The sequence below is a fragment of the Mesoplodon mirus genome (assembly GCF_964341445.2).
Source record: "Mesoplodon mirus genome assembly, chromosome: 4".
In the NCBI taxonomy this organism is placed as follows: Eukaryota; Metazoa; Chordata; class Mammalia; order Artiodactyla; family Ziphiidae; genus Mesoplodon; species Mesoplodon mirus.
The window spans coordinates 58,420,207-58,442,916 of NC_138979.1; the positions used below are offsets into that span (position 1 = coordinate 58,420,207).

Sequence of the window (22,710 nt, forward strand, 5' to 3'; positions counted from 1 at the left end):
GCCCTGCTGATGACCTGATTTTGGAGGTCTGGTCTCCAGACCTGTGAGAGAATAAACTTCTGTTTTGGGAAGTCATCTATCAATACTTTGTGCTAATTTGTTATGCACCCGCTGGAAATTAACGCATGTTGCTTACATGCACACATATTTCTAGAGAAAGAGCGGCCACTCCCTCCTGACCTGGCGAAGCCCCGGCAGTGCCACCTCCCTCGGGGCCAGGGAGAATCCCACCACAACCTGGACAGCCCCCAGGCCCTCTCCTTAGAGTGCCCCAAAGCCCCCTCTATGTCTTATCTCTGGCCCACCAGCGGGCAGCACCATTGGAGGTGACCCAGAGTGGCCCAGCCAGGCAGCTGGAATCCCAGTGCTGACGTGAAGCAAAATCCTGAAATTGGGCACTGTGTCCCTTCAGCGTCACCTGCCTCTGGCATATCTGGACCCCTCTAGGCTGTGGGTGTCAGTTCTGCTCTCAGCCACCATCCGCCTGCTTGGCTCAGGCCCTGGTGCTAACAGCAAGTCAGGAACCGCTCTCCCAGGCACAGCTGCACTGTCATGGCAGGAGGTGCCACGGCGCACACAGCCCTGGAGGTCTCCCAGACCCCGAGGGGCACAGGGACATGTGACACATTGGGAGCGTGCAGACCTTTCCGTAGCCCTGCTCTCACGACAACTTGCCACCCACTGGAAACATGACCCAAAGAAGAAGCAGTTGCTCATTTTCTGGCTTAAGATGGTTGAGAGGGACGGACCTGGAGGTTCACAGGACTTAAGTAGCTTCTTGTGGTCAAATATCTCCCTGCCCAGCTCCCACCCACCTCTCTGTGCCATCAGGAAAGAACTAAGGTCCGGCGTGGGAGTTAGTAGAGCTCTGTTTGAAATTAGAGTCTATGTAATAAGAGCTGAGGTTTCTCCCCTGGGGACCAGATAATGACAGATTCTAAATATATCCACTTATTAAGCATGCCTATTTTTGACTGGCAGGAATTAACTGGACTCATAAAATCTATTTGTCTAGACAATGTGATTTTTGGCTACTTAATTCTGCGAGTGATTGTGTGGTCAAGGCTGCTCCATTTTTTCCAGCCAAAAAAAAAAGAGAGAGAGAAGGAGATGGGAGAGAGGTCAGTAAGGAAAGTTTGGGTTCCAAGGTTGCTTTTCTGGCTGCTCCCATTTTCAAGGTCAACCTGGTGTGTGACCAAGTGTCCCAGAGCGATGTTCCTTCTAGGACACCACTGCCTGATGGTGAGTGCTTTCTGGAAAGCATGCCTTCGAGGAACATCTCGCAGGGTGCCTCCGGGACAATCAGGCACAGCAAGTTCTAGATTAGAAAAAACAAAACCTGGCCATCTTCTAAAAAAGTGATCCCCGTGTGTCTTCTAGAAAACACTCCTGCTGCCTGACAAGGCAGGCTCCTCACAACTCTCCCCATTTTACAGAGTGGAACTCTTGAGGCCCCACAGACAACTTGGTGGAGTCCCAATTACAGGGCAAGATCTTTGGGCTGAGATTCCAGGGCTGGGTGTTTCTTCACCCTGATTCTGTCACCAGCTTGCCGTGTGGCCTGGAGAAGTTCATTGACCTTGGTTTTCTTGGTCATGAAATAGGGTTAAAAGTTCCACTATTGCCTACCTCCTAGGGTCACCTAGGGTAGGTCACCTAGGGTCATCTGGGGAGCCACAGATGCCACAAGGCACTGACAAACAGAAAGGGGTATATCTAGGTAAGCTCCTAGATATAGGAGAGTCCACAAAAAGTCCACAAAGACTGGAGCCTTCCTAGAAGTCATCTGTCCTTGAAGTGGCCAACATGTGACAATCTGGCAGTAAGTACACCAAGTCGTCGTGACCCCAAATTTGCCTCAAGACCAGGCTGTGTCCTTTTCAAAGAATGAGGGCCCCCCCCTACGTCCTGTCCCCATTCTCCCAAACCTGATTCCTCTGGGGGTCCTGGGCACTTCATGAGGTAGCAGGGCAGGGCTTACTGTTCCCATCGTACAGATGCAGAAACTGAGGCCTGGAGAGGTGAGCTGACCCAGGCCCCACAGTTTGTGGCAGAGCTGGCACTAGTTCTCCTGGGGCAGCTTTCTCTGTGTTGTCCCAAATATTGTTTTGCCATGAAGGGAGGGCCTGGGTTAGCCCTCTTTGCTGTTCTTGATTCTTGGCATTACGTCTGCCCGTCAGGCTTGAGGTTTTGAGGATATGATTCAGTCTTGCTGTTGGGGGATAATGGCGAAGCACAGGGAAAATGTTTGTGTCACCACTGAGACCAGCCAAATTGCTCCTGGGGTCTGGCACCCCTGTCACTCCCGCAGCCTCAGCCTTATATAGCCATCTGCAGCCTCAGGGCCCACTGTGCTTCTCAGGGGCTGGACACCCTATACCCTCTGGCATGGGAACCAGATGGTAAACCCCAAAGGTCGTGGTGAGCATTGGGCCCTCTCCATGGGCTGTGTGCCGTGACTCACTGGCTGCGGGCTCCTGGCCTTCCTCCTATAGAGGCGGGGAGCAGGGCTGCTGCGGATGGGAGAATTGGTGGCAGGCTTCAGCCATAGCCCTGGAGGACCCTTCTCTAGCGGTTGCTTTCTAAGCAGGGCCTTGCCAAGGGAGGAGGCTCACTGTGGGGACGGCCACCTGAGGATGGCAGGATGTGGCCCCTCTGCATGCTGGGCTCCTGGGATCCCAGCATGACATAGCGTAAGAGAAGGGGCCCCTGCATCCCTACCTCACACCTTCTCCAACAAGGCCCAGTGGGGACCTTAGCCCTGGTTCCATCCTTCAAGGCAATTTAATCTCCAAACCTTTTAAACTGCACACTCCTATAAGGAAAAAAGGTAATGTGTACTCCCAATATACGTAAATTTGTATATAAGTTATACCAGTGTACAGCTGGCAATCTGTGTATTCAGTATCAGTAATCCTATTTTTTTCAGATAAAAGATAAACCTAAATAGAACTTGAGTCGTTTTATTTCTGTGCTCCAGTATACCGTCCTGTGCATCCGCTATGGTGTGCACATCCCACCCTTTAAGACCCAGCACACAAAGTCCCACCTGCTCCAGGAAACCCTCACTGATTAGCCCAGGCTTTCCCACATAAACCAGTATGTGATCCCTGCTGACTGCTGTGGCCAGTGCTTTAGTGTCATAATTCCTTGAGGGTCAAGATGCCCTCATCTGCCCTGCCTCACTAATGTAGGATGGTCTTGAAGCCCAGGGTAAAAGGTCCCCAGGGACTGTTCTGACCTTCTGCCTGACAGTCGACAGCAGCAGCAGCTTCCAGAGCTTTTAGTTTTGCCTCAGGCCTAGGAGGAGCCTCCAGATTCAGTGCCTGGAAAAAAGGTTGCTGAGAAATTGAATAGTTTCTGTGCGCAGAGGTTCAATGCAGTGACCCAGCTCCTGTTTAAAGTCACTGTTGCTTGATTTTCCATTTCCCTCTTCCCAACAGTCCTCATTTCTGTTTGGGGATCTAGAAAATCTGGCTTCATTCCCAGTTGTAGGGACTGAGCATATACTGTAGGCCAGGCCAGTGTTATCCTTGGACTGAAGGGATTGAGTAGGCCAATGACGTAAGTCACCCCAATCTCAGGACCTCCTCTTGGGCTTTAGGGACCAAAGTGGTCCCTTTTCTCTGGATGCCATAGTGTACAGATGTAGGGCGTGGAACTGCTAGCAGCCACCTTGTAATGATGAGGGGTATGAGAGAAGGAGGACTGAGAGAAGCATCAAGAGAGAAAGCTGAAGTCCCACGGATACTGTGAACCCCTGGATCAAACTATACCTGAAGTGTGACTGCTGCTGGACTTTTCAGATATATAAGCAATAACTACTTTTTACTGTATAAGTCTGAGTTAAGTTTTCAGGTATTTATAACTGAAAACATCCTAACTAGAATGAGCAAGGCAAAAAAAAAAAAAAGAAGCACATAGTTAAAATTACCCCTAGAAATTCCATATATTACCATGCTATACGAGGAACACAGTATCCATGACCAATGAGAGAGGAACAGATTCATAAACCCCTGCTCACGTCCCATCTGGGGTATATACTTATTGTGTGAGTGGTGGGCAGACTTGCCGACACCACGTATATTATTTCTCTCTGGTTGTTTAACTAAATGCATAAAACTGTCCCCTGGTCCAGCCTTGTGGGAACAGAAATCCTTTTGTTCTGTGTGCACCCCACTTAAAACAGCCCCTTGGACAGGGAGCCCTGCACTCCAGATGTTTCTAGTTACCTGGTAACTGGCCTTGCAGACCATCAGAGCTGGGAGGAAACGTGGAGGCTCCTCTGTCTAGGCTTGTCACATACCAACGAGGCATAGAAGTATTGTGCATGAGGGCTCAGACGAGATGGTGGCAGAGCAGGACGGGTGCAGGGTGTCCTGACTCCCAGGGTGGTGCCCTCGCCCTCACCCGAGCCGTGGAGGCTGGAAAGCCGGGAGGCAGAGGCTGGCTCTGCTCCGCCTTTGACTGGCTGTGTCTGGGAAGGCAGGTGTGAACAGTTTAGCTCCCCAGCAGATGGGGCCGGCAGAAGCCACGGGAACAAAAAGGCCATCAGCTGTTGGGGAAGGAAAGAGGATATTTGCAACTGATGGGCCTGCCCCTGGAGAAGGTCCTGAGCCCAGGGACCAGCACGGACTGCCTAGGAAAGGCAAGATGTGGGTTGCATCCCCTCCCTGGTCAGCCTCTTTGCTCCTCTCCTCAAGACCTGGACCTTGCATCCCAGGAAATCCAATTATTACCAATTCTTTTCATATTAGTGAATCCCTTTGGATGTGATTGACCTGCATTTGATTTTGATCACCAGGACAGCTTTGGAGCTGGAAGGGCAGATTGTATCTGAGGCTCAGAAGGTGGATGTAGCAAGCCTGTGGGGAGACGCTGGTCAGTTTCGGAGCTGGGACTGCACCCCTCCTCCACTCAAACCCACTCCAGGCCCTTTGTTCCATTTCTCTCCTGGCTTCATTTCCTTCCCTGAAATCAGATCGGGGCATCAGGGAGGGGCTCCCACTTGAGGAGCAGGAGCTCAAGGGAACAAAGAGAGACTATTCCTCTAACGAGGCCGTTTCTCTCCTCTCTCCATGGAAAATGTAACCTCTTTCAGCCAGCTGAGTATGGTGCCTAATGTGTTCAAGATGGGGCTGGAGAAGTGCTGAGTGCAGCAAACCCTGGTCCTGGCTGGGGGTGGGCTGCGGAGGGAGAGCCCCTGACCTGGGACCTGTCGAGGGGGGTTGGCACCTCCAGGTCTCCCTGGGCTCGTTGGAGGGGCTTGTGGTTCACTGTGGCTCAGATGCCTGGCAGGGCTGGACTCCTGAGGAGGAAGAGTCCAGGAAAATGAGAACCCCTCTGTTTGCCAGCACATTCCTTACTCTCCCTGCCTCCATAAATCCCTCACCAGAGATGAGAATCCACTGGGTGTATTTAAACAACTATGTGTACTGTGATGGTTCATTGCATGTGTCAACCTGACTGGGCCAAGGGGTGCCCAGATATTTGGTCAAATACTATGCTAGGTGTGTCTGTGAGGGTGCTTTTGGATGAGATTACCATTTAAATCTGTAGACTGAGTAAAGTAGATTGTCCTCCCCAATGAGGGTGAGCTTTGTCCAATCAGTTGAAGGCCCGAATAGAACAAAAAGCCTGACCCTCCGCTGAATAAGAGAGAATCCTTTCTAACTGACTGCCTCTGAGTTGAGGCATTGGCTTTTTCTTACCTTGGCTCAAACTGAAGTGTTGGCTCTTCCTAGGTCTCTAGCCTGTTTGCTTTCAGACTGGAACTACAGTATCAGCTCCCCTGGGTCTTCAATTTGCTGACTCAAACTGCAGATTTGGGGACTTGCCAGCCTCCATAATCCTATGAGCCAACTCCTTATAATCTCTCTCTTTCTTTTTCTATTATCTATCTATCTATCTATCTATCTATCTATCTATCTATCATCTATCAGTTCTGTTTCTCTGAGGAACCCTAACACAGTTACATAGTGCTTGTATGTTCTAAGGCCTTTACAGATATTATTTCATGTTGCTGATGACCCACACCCTCATTCATTCACTGAATCTTAAGCATCTACTGAGCTCCTACGAATGCACCAAGCACAGGGGGCACAATGGTGACCATGATGTGGTCTCTGCCTTCAGGAGACCTCCAGCCTAGTAGAGGAGACAGGCAGGTCAACAGGCCGTTACAATGCAGCAGTGGTTCTCAGAGTGGTTCCCAGCCCAGCAGTGTCCACCTCCCCTGGGAGCTTATTAGAAATGTAATGTCTTCGGCCCTACCTGAGACCAACAAGGAAGGGAATCAGAAACTGGAGGTGGGGCCCAGCATCTGCGTGTTAACAAGCCTTCCAGGGGATGCAGATACTCACTCATGTTTGAGAAGCACCGTGTAGGGGAAGCAGAGGCATGGCGACCAGAACCCTCGCTGGGCTCAAAGGCCCAAATCCATTCCAGTATAATCCATCCCCTTCATCATGCCTTCTGAGGCTCTATATTATCTCACTGCTGCTCACCTGTCTGTCCCCACTTTTACCAAGGCTGCTATGAATGCTGGGCACAGCCGGGTCATCATTTAGGGCTCAGCTCCAATGTCACCTCCCCAAAGAGGGCTTTCCGGACCACCTGTCACTCACCACCTCCCCACCCTTCCTTATCTTCCTCATAGCACTTTGCATTCTCGGATGCTGCCTTTTTCATATGACTTTTAATCATCCTTAGCTCTCAGAATTTGATATGCAAGGGAGCTAGGACCTTGTTGGTCAGGTTTGCAGCTCTAAATACCCAGAACAGTGCCTGGCACAGAGTAGGTCCTCCAAATATAGCTGTTGAACAAATTAGCTAATCACCTGGCATAGTGAGACTGCTGCAATCTGATAGCCTGCAAATTGGGACGGCTGACAACAGGCCCCCTTTTGTCTTCCAGTACCTGTTAACTCAGCTGGGAGAGAAGAAGAACCAGCTCTAGCAGAAGAACCAACAGACTGCCCATCCTGCCCTGAGACAAGGCTGTTAACTGCCCTGGGCCTCAGTGTTCTCATCTACCAAATGGGACTGAACCGTTGCCTGGGCTACTTGCCACCCAGGGTTTCGAGGGTCATCAGAATCACCTGGGGAATTACAAATGCAGATTTCTGGGCACAACCTCCAGAAGATTCTAATTCAGCCAGTTGGGGGATGGGACCTGGGAATCTATTTGTAGAAGCTCCCAGATGTGCAGGCAGGATTGGGAGCCCTTGTATGAAAGATCTGCTGAAGAAGCAGATAGGACGCCCTTTGGACATGTGGAGAAACATGTGTGTCTGGGGAATTTTTACTACATCTGGGAGTCATGACCACAGCAACCTCCTTGACTGTCTAGGAATGATCCAGGATTGAATTTTCAAAAAACTTTGTTTTGTTTCTTTTGGTCACAAGAAAACACATAAGAAATACTTTAACTGGTACAAAAAACTAGTAACATTTAAAAAGTATTCTTTAAGAATTTTTTTAGATTATAAAAATAATACATGCTTGTACAATGTTCATAGCACAGAACTGTGCAAAGTATAACGTGCAAGGCTTTTCACTTCCCTTCTTAACCCAGCCCTCTATAGATCACCTACCATTAGCAGCAGGGATGCAGAAAACCTTCTAAGCGTTTATGTAGGAAATTTTAAAAAATGAATCCATTCTACACACATGGTTCTGCAGTGTGCTTTTTTCACTTAATTATTTTATACTTTCCATGTCAGTATATATCAATTCCACACTTAGACCTGGCCACTGGGGCCCCTGCCCTGGGTCCTGCACTGACCCTTCTCTGGCTGTTCCTCTTTCTATGGGGTGAGGAGTCCTAGGGGTCAAGGCACCTAGAGCCCACATCCCCCCACTCTGGGTCACTGGGATGCCAGAGTCTCCTGCTCCAACAGCTCAGGACAGGCTTCTTCCCTGGATCTTTTTTTTTTTTTTTTTTGCAGTACGCGGGCCTCTCACAGTTGTGGCCTCTCCCATTGCAGAGCACAGGCTCCGGACGCGCAGGCTCAGAGGCCATGGCTCACGGGCCCAGCTGCTCTGCGGCATGTGGGATCTTCCCGGACCAGGGCACGAACCCGTGTCCCCTGCATCGGCAGGCGGACTCTCAACCACTGCGCCACCAGGGAAGCCCCCCCTGGATCTGTCTTTTTTTTTTTTTTTTTTGCAGTACGTGGGCTTCTCACTGTTGTGGCCTCTCCCGTTGTGGAGCATAGCCTCCGGACGCGCAGGCTCAGCAGCCATGGCTCACGGGCCCAGCCACTCCACGGCATGTGGGATCTTCCCAGACTGGGGCACGAACACGTGTCCCCTGCATCGGCAGGCGGACTCTCAACCACTGCGCCACCAGGGAAGCCCTGGATCTGTCTTTTTGATGATGAATCATACCACTGATGGGGCTAGCCAAGGAGCGGCTGCTTGCTGGACAGATCTTGTGGACAGAGCTTGGATATATAGGGTGGGGTGTCCACATGTGTGAGGCCCCTTGATCACCAAGAGGGAACTAGAGGTGGGAAGAAACGATGGTGGGCTGTGGGCTGGAGCCCCGCTTGTTTTCTTGACTCAGGCCCCTTGGATGTGAGGGGCGGCCGTGGTATAGATGGATAGTATAGCTCTGCCTCATCCTGTATACCGCTGGCACAGTGTTATTGTTTTCTTTTTAATCATTCTCCTATTGACGGATATTTAAATAGTTTCATCCCTTTTCCTATTGATAACTGTTCAGGTGCTTAAAAATTTTTTTTTCCCATTGCACAAGGCCTTTATCAATACGAATGAATAAAAAAACCCCTGTGCACCAGTGGCGATGCATAGCAGTGCCAGGAGTGGGTACAAAGCGCGTGCCTGTCACCGTGCAGGTTGGCCCCGGAGCCGCCCTGTCATCTTGGTCACAGAGCCCGCTGACAAGCATCATCACAGCTGTTGATTTCACAAGCTTGGCTCTCTGCCTTGTTCCTGGAAACTTCTGGGTCCACCTCAGCTTACATCCAGACAGCATTTTCCCCCTGATGTACAGAAGTAGTTAGAACAGAAGAGCAAGGAGGGAGGGAAGGTGACTGCAAAGCACATTTTCAACCCATTTGAAGGGAAAATTAGATCCTGACCCACTGACCGTCAGAAAAAGAGTGGCCAGTTTGTGCCATCTAGCTCAATGCCCTCCCCTCCTCACAGCCTGATGCCAAGTCTCACAGGGCCGCTGTCCTTTTTTCACCACACCTGGCATTCTCATTCCTGCCTCTGTGCATGCGCTCCCCTCATCCCAAACCGCTAAACTGGCTCCATTCCAGTCCAGTTCCACTGAACTGGCTTCAGTGACTCTTCCTCCAGGAAGCACTCCTTGATCTCTCAGCTGAAAGCTCTCCCTCAGTTCCCATGATGCTTTGTACCTCTCGTCTGTTTTTTTCTCTCTTTTAGATAATCTGCCTCTAGATAGCATAGAGAGACTGTGATCCATCTTTTAAATCTTCCCCTCAGTGCTGGTCAAAGTACCTTGAACACAGTCAAGGCTCAATAACTGTTTGTTGAGTGAAAATGAGGAGGCTGCTCCTTTTTCAAAGACAAGCTGAATCTTCACTCTGCTTGGGATGTAGCTGGGAGCAGAGCTGGGCTGAGCTCTTCTGGGTGCCATCTGCAGATGGACCACCAACCTTGGGGTGCCCTTGGCCCAGCTCTCCCCAGGAAAGTGGCTGTGGTCTGATGTCCCTCCAGAGAGGCTGTGTCCACAGTATAAAAATCCCTTCTGTTTTCAAAATGTCTGATAAACTCTTGCTTGTTTTTCCAAGTCATGCTGAGTCTCCCCTCCCCCCGTCCCCCCCAGTTTTATCACAACTCTTTCCTCTGGAAATGAAACGTAAACATAGCCATAGTGTGGGCAGATGTTTCTCAGTGGAATGTATAGTTTTAATTTCTTGGTATGTGCCTCTTCTGCATCCTGGGCGGGCCTGTTTCCTTTGGCTCATAATAAGGATAGTGATAGTTTGTATGTGACCAGTGTACACGCTGAACAGCTTGTTTCATCCTACCCACAGCCAGGGGAGGCAGCCAGACAGGGGGAGGTAGTCCCATCAGACTGCAGAAGAAAGCAAGGCCCAGAGAATGTCCAGATTCTCTGGGTAGAGGCTGAGGCAAGACTGGGACACCCGGTATTCTGATTGTGTCCACGGCTCTTTCCACCAGCCACGTGGACTCAGATGAGGTCAAACAAGAGGAGAGGGCCTGGAGGCGAAAGGACAAATACTCTTTTTTGGTCCTGGACCTGTTGATCTGTCTGTGGTGAGCTCTGATCTATTCCCGGATGCGCTAAGTGACCTGGGGTGATCCACCTGCCCTCTCCGGGCATCAGTTTCCTCGTCTGTAAAAAGAGATGCTTGGACAATTTCAATCCAAAGAAATAGTTATTGAGCCCTTGCTGTGTGCCAGGCACTATGGACTGAAGGTGAATGAAGCATAGTTTACACCCTTAGTGGTGTGGTGGGGCTGAGAGTGTGGAGAACATTGTTGCGAGACAGGGCGGGGGCGGGGCACAGAGGAGGAGCCCTCGCTCAGACATCTGGGAAGGCTTCCTGGAGCAGGCAACTCCTGGATGGAGGCTCCCGGGTGGACAGATGTCATTCAGGTGAAGAAGGGGCTGAGCCCTGCAGGGAGGACTGACAGCTGGGTCCTGATGGTGCCAGTGCTTAGGTGCGTTATCTAACGTGTCTTCTGTGGTGAAGGCTAGGCCTGGGAGGGACAGACAAGTCCCCGTCTTCACAGAGCTTGTGGTGGAGTCATTCTCAACCCAGGCTCGCCTCACTCATTCCTTGTCTTCCTCGCCACCCACACCTCCCTGACGTTCCAAATCTGCTCCATTCTCCCCTCGCTCGCCCAGAGAACTCTACATAAGTGGCCTGAAGTCTAGACAGAGGGTTAGATGCCTACCTGGTTGAGAAGCATCACATCAGGTCATCGCTGCCTGCTTTCTGGTCTCTATATTCCTGCCATTGGTCACTCCTTTGGATTCAGGCAGTGAGGGTCACTCTCCACATAAGCCTGGAAAGGAGCTAACCTCTGAATGCATGGGAACACACAGACTCTTTTTTTTTTTTAAAGAAGATGTTGGGGGTAGGAGTTTATTAATTAATTAATTTATTTTTGCTGTGTTGGGTCTTTGTTTCTGTGTGAGGGCTTTCTCTAGTTGCAGCGAGTGGGGCCACTCTTCATCGCGGTGCACGGGCCTCTCACAATCACGGCCTCTCTTGTTGCAGAGCACAGGCTCCAGACGTGCAGGCTCAGTAGTTGATGCTCACGGGCCCAATTGCTCCGCGGCATGTGGGATCCTCCCAGACCAGGGCTCAAACCCGTGTCCTCTGCATTAGCAGGCAGATTCTCAACCACTGCACCACCAGGGAAGCCCTCACAGACTCTTAAAAAAGGATTTAGTGGTTCCAGAACCTGGCTGGGCATTAGACTTGCTTGGAGATGTTTAAAAGTATATTCCTACCTCTAGAGAGTCTGATTTTGTTGTCTTGGATTGGGCTGAGGAATCTGTATTCTTTTTTAAACTTTCACAGGCAATTCTATTCTGCCAGCTTTGGGAGTCCCTAGATTATATTATCAGGTGATCATCAGGCTTTGAAATAATGGAACTGGGGACAGGGTGCCCCAATAAGAAGAGTTGACAAAAGTGGGTCATGCGTTCATCTACTTTCAAAGCACTTTATATAAACAAGTAAATAAATGAAAGCATGCAAGAACGAATGTTTGGGGGGCTGTGGTTAGTATGTGTCAGAGATCATGCTAGGTGCTTCCCCTGACATTAACTTACTTAATCCTCGCAAGAGTCCTGTGAGAGAGAGATAGTAGTCTGTGTTGAAGCTGAGGAAACTGTAGCCTAGAGAAGCTAGGTCACTCACCCAGGTCACACAGCTGGCTAAGGGACAGCTCCTTGGCCTCTCTCTCCCTCCTGGTCCTCTCCCCATCTCTGGGGGGTGGATGGGGTGTAGGAGAGCAGAGTACACAGAAGCCAGCCCTGTGTTCCATCAGGGAGCCCTGAGCTGCCTCAGGGAATCATTGACTCTGCCGAATCCTTCAAAGTACTTTCTTCAGTCGGGTTAAAGCTCAGATTGCTTTCACTCCTCCCCACTTCTGAACCATGAGTAACGGCTACTCTGACAGCATTACTCTCATTTTGAGAAGCCATGAAGAAACAAAGGCTGAGAACTCACTTGAACCACTGGAGAGCGAAACCTATCATGACATTTTTGGAAATGTCCTCCTCCTTGGATTACAAAATCCTTGGCTCACGTGCGGCTGACAGGGTCTTGGTGCTCTGGCCAGGTATCAGGCCTGTGCTTCTGAGGCGGGAGAGCCGAGTTCAGGACATTGGTCCACCAGAGACCTCCCAGCTCCACGTAATATCAAACGGCAAAAGCTCTCCCAGAGATCTCCATCTCAACGCTAAGACCCAGCTCCACTCAATTACCAGCAAGCTACAGTGCTGGACATCCTATGCCAAACAACTAGCAAGACAGGAACACAACCCCATTCATTAGCAGAGAAGCTGCCTAAAGTCATAGTAAGGTCACAGACATCCCAATATATACTACCGGACGTGGTCCAGCCCACCAGAAAGACAAGGTCCAGCCTCATCCACCAGAACACAGGCACCAGTCCCCTCCACCAGGAAGCCTACACAACCCACTGAACCAACCTTAGCCACTGGGGGAAGACACCAAAAACAACAGGAACTGCGAACCTGCAACCTGCGAAAAGGAGACCCCAAACACAGTAAGTTAAGCAAAATGACAAGACAGAGAAACACACAGCAGATGAAGGAGCAAGGTAAAAACCATCAGCCCAAACAAATGAAGAGGAAATAGGCAGTCTACTTGAAAAAGAATTCAGAGTAATGATAGTAAAGATGATCCAAAATCTTGGAAATAGAATGGAGAAAATACAAGAAACGTTTAACAAGGACCTAGAAGAACTAAAGAGCAAACAAATAATGATGAACAACACAATAAATGAAATTAAAAATTCTCTAGAAGGAATCAATAGCAGAATAACTGAGGCAGAAGAACAGATAAGTGACCTGGAAGATAAAATAGTGGAAATAACTACCGCAGAGCAGAATAAAGAAAAAAGAATGAAAAGGATTGAGGACACTCTCAGAGACCTCTGGGACAACATTAAATGCACCAACATTTGAATTATAGGGGTCCCAGAGGAAGAAGAGAAAAAGAAAGGGACTGAGAAAATATTTGAAGAGATTATAGTTTAAAACTTCCTTAATATGGGAAAGGAAATCATCAATCAAGTCCAGGAAGCAGAGAGTCCCATACAGAATAAATCCAAGGAGAAACATGCCAAGACACATATTAATCAAACTATCAAAAATTGAATACCAAGAAAAAATATTAAAGCAGCAAGGGAAAAACAACAAATAACATACAAAGGAATCCCCATAAGGTTAACAGCTGATCTTTCAGCAGAAACTCTGCAAGCCAGAAGGGGGAGTTGAGGACATATAAGGCAGGACATATTTAAAGTGATGAAAGGGAAAAACCTATAACTGAGATTACTCTACCCAGCAAGGATCTCATACAGATTTGCAGAGAAATTAAAACCTTTATAGCCAAGGAAAAGCTAAGAGAATTCAGCGTCATTAAACCAGCTTTACAAATGCTAAAGGAACTTCTCTAGGCAGGAAACACAAGAGAAGGAAAAGACCTACAATAACAAACCCAAAACAGTTAAGAAAAAATTAACAAAAAATTTCACAATTTGTATGGAAACACAAAAGACCCCGAACAGCCAACGCCATCTTGGGAAAGAAAAATGGAGCTGGAGGAATCAGGCTCCCTGACTTCAGACTATACTACAAAGCTACAGTAATCAAGACACTATGGTACTGGCACAAAAACAGAAATATAGATCCGTGGAACAGGATAGAAAGCCCAGAGATAAACCCACACACCTATGGTCACCTTATTATTATTATTTTTTATTTGAGGTACGCGGGCCTCTCACTGTTGTGGCCTCTCCCGTTGTGGAGCACAGGCTCCAGAAGCACAGGCTCAGTGGCCTTGGCTCATGGGCCCAGCCGCTCCGCGGCATGTGGGATCTTCCCGGACCGGGGCATGAACCCGTGTCCCCTGCATCGGCAGGCGTACTCTCAACCACTGCGCCACCAGGGAAGCCCTGGTCACCTTATTTTTGATAAAGGAGGCAAGGATATACAATGGAGAAATGACAGCCTCTTCAATAATTGGTGCTGGGAAAACTGGACAGCTACATGTAAAAGAATGAAATTAGAACACTCCCTAACACCATACACAAAAATAAACTCAAAATGTATTAAAGACCTAAATGTAAGGCCAGACACCATGCAACTCTTCAAGGAAAACGTAGGCAGAACACTCTATGACATAAATCACAGCAAGATCCTTTTTGACCCAACTCCTAGAGTAATGGAAATAAAAACAAAAATAAACAAATGGGACCTAATGAAACTTAAAAGCTTTTGCACAGCAAAGGAAAACATAAGCAAGACGAAAAGACAACCCTCAGAATGGGAGAAAATATTTGCAAATGAAACAACTGACAAAGGATTAATCTCCAAAATTTACAAGCAGCTCATGCAGCTCAATATCAAAAAACAAACAACCCAATCCAAAAATGGGCAGAAGACCTAAATAGACATTTCTCCAAAGAAGATATACAGATTGCCAACACACACATGAAAGGATGCTCAACATCACTAATCATTAGAGAAATGCAAATCAAAACTACAATGAGGTATCATCTCACACGGTCAGAATGGCCATCATCAAAAAATCTACAAACAATAAATGCTGGAGAGGGTGTGGAGAAAAGGGAACCCTCTTGCACTGTTGGTGGGAATGTAAATGGATACAGCCACTATGGAGAACAGTATGGAGGTTCCTTAAAAAACTGAAAATAGAACTACCATATGTCCCAGCAATCCCACTACTGGGCATATACCCTGAGAAAACCATAATTCAAAAAGAGTCATGTACCACAGTGTTCATTGCAGCACTATTTATAATAGCCAGGACGTGGAAGCAACCTAAGTGTCCATTGACAGATGAATGGATAAAGATGTCGCACATATATACAATGGAATATTAGTCAGCCATAAAAAGAAACAAAATTGAGTTATTTGTAGTGAGCTGGATGGACCTAGAGTCTGTCATACAGAGTGAAGTACGTCAGAAGGAGAAAAACAAATACTGTATGCTAACATATATATATGGAATCTAAAAAAAAAAACACAAAAGGTTCTGAAAAACCTAGGGGCAGGACAGGAATAAAGATGCAGACATAGAGAATGTACTTGAGGACACGGGGAGGGGGAAGGGTACGTTGGGAGGAAGTGAGAGAGTGGCACGGACATATATACACTACCAAATGCAAAACAGATAGCTAGTGGGAAGCAGCTGCATAGCACAGGGAGATCAGCTGGGTGCTTTGTGACCACCTAGAGGGGTGGGATATGGAGGGAGACCCAAGAGGGAGGAGATATGGGGATGTATGTATATGTATAGCTGATTCACTTTGTTATACAGCAGAAACTAACACACCATTGTAAAGCAATTATACTCCAGTAAAGATGTTAAAAAAAAAAAATCCTTGGCTCAGAGGTTGGGGAGAGGCAGAGGGGAGAGCACCGAGGGGAGCTGCTGTCGCAGGTAGAGCCATCCCAGGTGGGCCAAGCCACTGTCCACCACCCTCCTGCCCTCTGCGTGACTTCATTTCAGCTGGGCCCTTCTAAGGTTTGCAGGGGAAAGAAAAAGACAGGAAATCTCCACCTCTCCCACGTGCGGCCATCGTCCCCAGACTCTTTATAACAACAATGTCCAGCTTTGGGCCTCCCTGAGATTTAGAATGCAGACTCCTAGAACCATTCTCTCCTTCTCCTCCTGTGGGCCTGCACCTAGCATCAAAGATGCAGAGACGAGTAAAAGCAAGCCCTACCCTTGGGGCCCACAGCCCCCTTTCTCTCCTTACTTTCTGAGCTCTTTACCCCCCATTCCATCTTCTCTCCTCTTCCCTCTTCCCCATTTCATTTTCCATTTCTCTTAACTGGCTTTTTCTACTACTCTCTCTCTCTCTGTCTCTCTGCATTATTGGACTCAGGGTGACTCATCACAGCTAAATCAGGAAGAAGTGATTCAAGAGAGAAAGTGGGGAGGATTTAGGAACTCAACAGAAAATGACAGAAACCTTGTCAAGATGGTCTCATATCAATAAGAAGCCTTTGCCATTGGCTGTGTATCTGAGTCTTGCTGCTGTGTGGAAGAGAAGTTGCTGAAAGAGAAGAAAAAAACACCTTCAAGAGTTTGATATCCCGAGGGGCCCTTGATTCTTCACAAAACAGTCAGGGAAAGTTAGAAGAAGGCATTCTATCCAAGCCTGGAGCAAACAAGGGTTAGGTTAGGGATGGATCACAGTTAACATTAGTGAGGAAAAAGCACGTATAGCACGCTGATTTGATTTTCTAATTGTATATAACTTTAAAACATGTTTATTCCTCTTTGTGGTTTGCAATAAGGAATTTAGTTTTTCACACTTTGTAGCCTAACCGAATGGAAGCAGGTGTGGTCCTTAGTGGCATCCATGGGAAGCTTAGATGACTGGAGAGAAGAGCTGTTACCAGGCAGCCTTGCTCCCCCTAGCGTCAGCTATGATGACTGCAGATAAAGTGCCAAGGAGCGATTAAAAACTGAATACCAGTCGTAAAAATTCAAGCCTGTGAAATTATAATGCCATTCTCAAGACGGAGTGAATTTCAGCATTAGTTTATTTTCCACCTCATGTGAGGAGCTCCCCTTCCCTCTCCTGTTCTGGTCTTAGGAAGGACATTGGGGTCACAGAAGGAACAGTGTTGGCGGCAGAGGAGGGAGGGAGGTGGAAGAGCCACAGGCTGCTGACGCGGGGTGGGGGTGGGGGATGGCGGGGATGGCGGGTGGAGGAGATGCTGAGCTGGCAAATCCCTCTGGCTTCCCCGAACTGCCCAAATTAGATTTATTTTCTTTCTTAGAGGTTAGAAACCAGGAGACTTTCCTTTCAATGTTTCCACTACCGAGATTGTGCCTCTTACCCCCAAAGCACATAGGAGTTGGCTCCCTGCCCCGCCTGGATCAGCACTATGGTCATTCTATGGCCCTGAGGACTGGCCTTGGCTCTGACTCTGGTTGACCAGGTTGGGAGTGTGTCAGAGGTTACCTGGGCCCTCGCTACATACTCCTCAAGTCTAGGACTTTCCCGTGTTGGTCTGGTATTTAAAAAAAGAAAAAAAAAAAAAAAAAAAAAGGAGAGAGCATGAGAGAGAGCTAGCAGAGAGGAGAAAACAAATCTCCTGGAGATGGGGGGTCATTTGCAGGCTGCATCTTAAATACTCACACTGCCCCGAGAATTCTGGCTCGTTCTGGGGCCAACACGCTTTCCTTGGCTGCTCTCAATGCTGCTTTGTGTTTTTGAGGGCTTGAAGGAGCCCCCAGCTCCTGCCTGTGAGGGTGACTGTCTGCGTAACTGTCCAGCCCTCTGTGGCTCACTCTTTTCTTGTCCATGTGCTGCCTGCCTGCCAGGGTCTGCTGGGTGGCTTGGCCCCGGGCCCTGGGCCAACATGTCCCCAACGACTACAGTTTGTCTCTCTTCCGCTCTCTCGTGTGTTGGGTGGTTTCATCCTATCCTGGGCTTTGCTTCTGTAGTGATTTATCTGTTAACCAGCATGAGTCATGGTGCCAGATTTTATTTGTTCCAAGAGAAAATAGCAGAGGGCATTTATGCACTGTGGTGTTGGGAGCCCGCTCTGGGGGCCCAAGCCAGGAAAAGAGCTTAAGATGTTCCTTAGTGAGATTTCCACAGCAACAAAGTCTGAGGCTGCCCCAGACCTGACAACTGTCACCGAAGAGGGGGAACGACTTGGATAAGATCTGTCATTCTGCCCAAAAAACTGGCCCCAGGGGCCCTTTTCCTGGAAACCTCTCCTGGATACCATATCCTTTCTTGAGGAACAGGCCCGCAAAGGGAACTAACTTACCCAGTATCTGCCCATGGTAGACACTTCACACACCATCTCCTATTTCTTCCTCAAAGTACTCTTGGGGGTTTGCATCATTGTGCCCATTTTACAGATAAGGAAACTGTGGTCCAGGACGTGGATGTGATATGCTCAAGTTCCCATGGCTTGGAAAGTGGCTGAGCCCAGGTTTGTGTGGTTCTGAAGCCTAGGCTTTTCCTGCAGTAAGGGCCACCCTAGTGTGCCTTCACTTATCTGCTGAAGATCTGTGCCCATTTTGTGACATTGCTATAACCCTGCAGAAAAGGGCCACAGATGAGAGGCTGGGAAACCTTGGGGTTGGTAAGGAGGAAATGACAGGGCCCAAGGGCATCACCCCCTGGGCCTAGGCTTGCCAGCCAATTTTTGTGGATTTATTCCTCATGGATTTCCTTCCCAGTCAACCCTAAGTTCCATCATCAGTGGGTTTTAGACATGAAAGATCCTAGTGAAAATGCAAACTTGTTATCTGGGAAGGTCAGTAGATGAAGGTATGGTAGAAGAATTAATGCCTTACCCAAATTCTACGAGTATTTAGTTTAAGTAGATATCACCTAGTGATCTTGAGACAAGGGACCCAGGATGGTGGGTGGACTAACGCTTTGGCAGTTTTCGCACATGTAGCAGGTGGAAGTACTACAGGAAGTAGAAGCAATGCTGGACTGGGTTTTAGGAGACCTGGGTTTCAAGGGTGACCTTGGTGTAGGCTCCTTCTAGCTCTGGGCCTTGCCTTCTTTGCTTGTAAAATAAAGAATTGGGGCTAAATTAATTTCTAAGACTCCTCTCAGTAGTGGGAGCAGTCCTGAAGGCCAAGCCCACCCATGTTCACTGTGTGTCCACCTGTACCTCGTGGGCCTGCTCCCAGCCACCCTGTCCCTTCTCAACCCATCTCTGCCTCTGAGAATCAGGGTCCCCTGAAGACCCCAGCAATGGTGACCCTGTTTTCAGGCTAAGGAGATAGCCCTGTGTGTGAAGATACCACGTCTTCAGCAAGGTCTCCGGGGAGAGATGGGATGTGAACCTGTGTCGGGCAGGTGCATTCCAAGCTTATCCACCTTAGGGGCTGAGGGTGCCCATCCTGTGTGGTGCCAGGCCTCTGGGAGGAGGTAGGGGTGGAGGTGGAGGTGGGGCGGGGTGCTGGCAGGAGCTGCCCTGGGGGGAGGGTTTGCTTCCGAGCCCGAGCTCGGCAGGTCTCTGGATCTCCCTCTCTACTGCCTCAAGGTCCGTCCGCAGGGCACCCAATCACATAGGCCCTTCAGCATCTGACCTCACCAACTCTGAGTTCAATTATTGCAGAAGAAACCAAAAGGATCCTTCAAAGCGGCAGGAGGCTGTCTAGGACCCCGTGTGACTTTGGATGAGCCAAACCACCAAGTCTGTCCTTCCATTGCAGAGGGTGATGACAGTTATGTTTAAGAGGTTCCCTTTTGCCCAAGAGAAGCCTCTGTTTCCCATCATGGCACCCCAGAATCGGGGAGACCAAGGCTGTGGTGTCATTCCTTAAGAGCCGGTGCATCTAACTTCCTTCTCAGTCTCCCCGCCACCAGATCACCTTTCTCCATTTTCTCTTGGCTTCCAGGACCCACCCTCTCACTGCCCTGTCCCCCTCTGTGTGCAAACTCTCTCGGCCCCAGCCAGGGTTGCCGCCAGGTAGTGCCCTGCAGATGGTGCCTCAGGTCAGGTGGACAGGTGCCAGGAAGCCTGGGCTGGGCTCCTTCCCCTTCCCGCAAGGGTGCAGTCAGGCCCATGGAACTAATAACATTGGTGGCTACGTGCAGAAGCAGGGCGGGCAGCGGGGTACAGGGACAGGGTGGCCTCCCTTGGCTTTGGTCACCCTCTAAACCCCTATCTTGCCCATTTCCATCAGAGATTCTGGTGCAGGAGCCAAGAGGGGAGTGGAAGAAGTGAGGAGGGGAGGAGGGGAGAAGGGATGGGGAAGGGGAGGGGGCTGAAGTTGAGCAAGTAAGGAGCAGCGACGGAAGTGCAGAGATCAGGACAAGGAAATGGGCCAAGAGAAGAAAAAAGGAAATGGAAAAGTAGGAGAAAGCAGAGGAAGGGCTAAGAGAGACGGGAGCGGCTTCAGGTGGAGGACAAGAATGAGGTGTGAGCAGTTCTTCTCAGAAACAGCCTCCTCTCTGTCCTCCCAACCCCACCTCCAGCCCCTTCCCAGTTGTCTCTGGGTCACCAACTTAAGAAACCGGGGATAGAAATCTCTAGGGCTGTGGTTCTCAGAGTGTGGGCCCCAGCAGCACCACCTGGGAACTTGTTAGAAGCAAATTTGCAGCTCCCACCCTAGACCTATGGAATCAGAACTCTGGAGGTGGGGCCCAGTGATCCGATTTAACAAGCCCCCCAGGGGATTCTGATGCACACCCAGGCTTGAGGACCAGCGCTCTAGAGTGGTACTGCAGGTTTCGCGTACATTGCAATGAGTCTTCGCAGGAACTCTAGACTTACTCTGTGCGCATGAGTGTACATCATGAGTCTTTTGTACATCTCAAGGGCTGGTCCTGTAAGCATTTGCCCAGAGTTGCAAGCTCCCAAGCTAGGCCCCTTCGGCGGCTTCTGGGAGAGGCACACACAGATAAGCCCTCACAGCACTGCACCCCAACCTCCCTGTCTGGGAACAGGCAACCTGAAGGCCCCTGTCCCCTGCTGCCAGCTGTCCAGCTGCACTCTTTTGACCCTTGGATACTTCAAACCAACGGGACCAAAGATAAGCTCACCCGTTCCCCCAAAGTCTGTCTCCTGTGGCTGGATTTTGCTTTTTCACTATCTTCTCAGCAAAACAAGTCCTCAGTCATGCTTCATCCTGGTTCATCTCTGACCCCGCCCCCCTCCATTCCTGCCCGGCTCACTCTGCTCCAGCCACACACACTGTTCCTGGAACATCCCAAGCATCTTCCCCCCTCAGCACCTTTGCCCTTGCCATTCCCTCTGCCTGGAATACTCTTTTCTCAGGTATCCATGATTGTCTCAGACTCTCCGTTTCCTTTAGGTCTCTCACTGCTGTCACCCTAGCACTGAGGCCCTGCCTGATGGCCTGTATAAGGGAGCAGCCCTCCCTCCCACCCGCTGCTCCCAAGCCCCCTTAACCTGCCTAATGCTTCTCCACTGCACACATCACCATCTGACAGATGATGGGCAACTTCATAATGTGTCTTGCCCCACCGGAAGAAAAGTCCCATCAGGACAGGGACTTCGAAGTTTTGTTCACCGTTGAATTCCCAGGACCTAGCACAGGTTCTCAAGAATGAATGAATGAACTATTGACACTCATAAGGCAGGTCCCTTCTTCCAAGCCCCACCCCTTAGGTCCTCCACCCACCTAGACTTCTATAGCCTTCCCACCAGACTCTTCACCTCCAGGATCTCCTCCCATATGGCAGCGTAAGTGATCACCCTAAAAATTAGAACTCTAGTGAACCACCCTCCTGCTCTAAAACCTCCACTGGCTCCCCACTGCCTCCCAGATATCATCCCCGCACTCGGGTATTTAAGAAACTCTGCGGTGCTCCCCTCCCTCTCCCAGCCTCTGGTCTGGTCTGCTGCTCTGCTTTCCATGCCTTCTTTTCCAGACACATGGGACAGTGTCCTTTCTCTTAAACGTGACCTCTTCTTTTCCAGCCCTGTACTCTTACCCATGCTGTTCCTTCCATCTGTTATACTCTTCTCATCCCTGTCTATTCTACACATAGAAATCCTACCCATGTGGAAGCCCCCTCCTCCACAACCCTCTCCCGACTCCCTCCCCAACCTAGTCCTGCTGAATTAGAAATTCCCTCCCTCACGTGAACTCCTGCGATCCTTTCTGTGTGTCCTCTCTTGGTATTTATCATCCGGGCTTGGGGTTCTGTGAATATACACCCTCTCTTTCTGACTGGACTCAGCATTTTTATGTGAATCTGCTAGTGCTGGGTCTTGCGACCTCACAGCCTCGACTCTTATGGGGCCAGCAGTGTCGCTGGTCAGGAGGGGCACCACTGTGGTCTGACTGTAGTTTCCCAGTCAGTCTCTGGGCCGGGGCTGCTTCTGCCCTGTGCTGTCTTGGGCCTAACAAGACCTGGGTTCCAGACGTAGCTCAGACACTTACTATGTTATATCTCTTGGAGTCTCAGTTGCCTCATCTGTAAAATGGGGACAAGCCTATTTCTCTTACAAGCTGCTCACATCCCCGAACCTGTGGCTCAGGGAATTCACATGCCCTTTTGTTCTTAAAGCCCACTGAGTTCCAAAGGGTTCCCCTTGTGGAACCCACTGGGGCTACCAGGTTCCTGCTTCCCAGCACCCTTGAGGGGAGAGGGTGAAATGCGCCACCTCCCTGAGAGCTGAGGCTTCTTTCTCTGGGGTGAAAGCTTCAGTGACAAACTGGAAATTTGTGGGGCCCAGCTCTGTTTTCTCTCAGCACCAGGAGGCTTCCTGCTCCAGTGGACCAAAGCCTTGGTGAGGCCCTCTGCAAACCCTACACCGGAGTTTCTGGGACATCAAACGGTCTTGAAAACCAACTGACTTAATGATTTCAATGTACATACATTAGAGTCATGTGGATTAAATTTCTCTGAAAATACACAAGGGCTTAAAAAGCAGGGGCAGAGAATACTCAGCCCAAGAAGAATTTGTCTTCTCTTTTCATTTTTGTGTGCCTG

General features: G+C 49.4%; 1 protein-coding gene across 2 annotated transcripts in view; it reads right to left on the bottom strand.

Annotated features, from left to right (window-relative positions):
• ITGA11 (integrin subunit alpha 11) overlaps positions 1–22,710 on the bottom strand; it is a 127,099-nt gene that overhangs the window by 64,983 nt on the left and 39,406 nt on the right. The window lies entirely within an intron of this gene.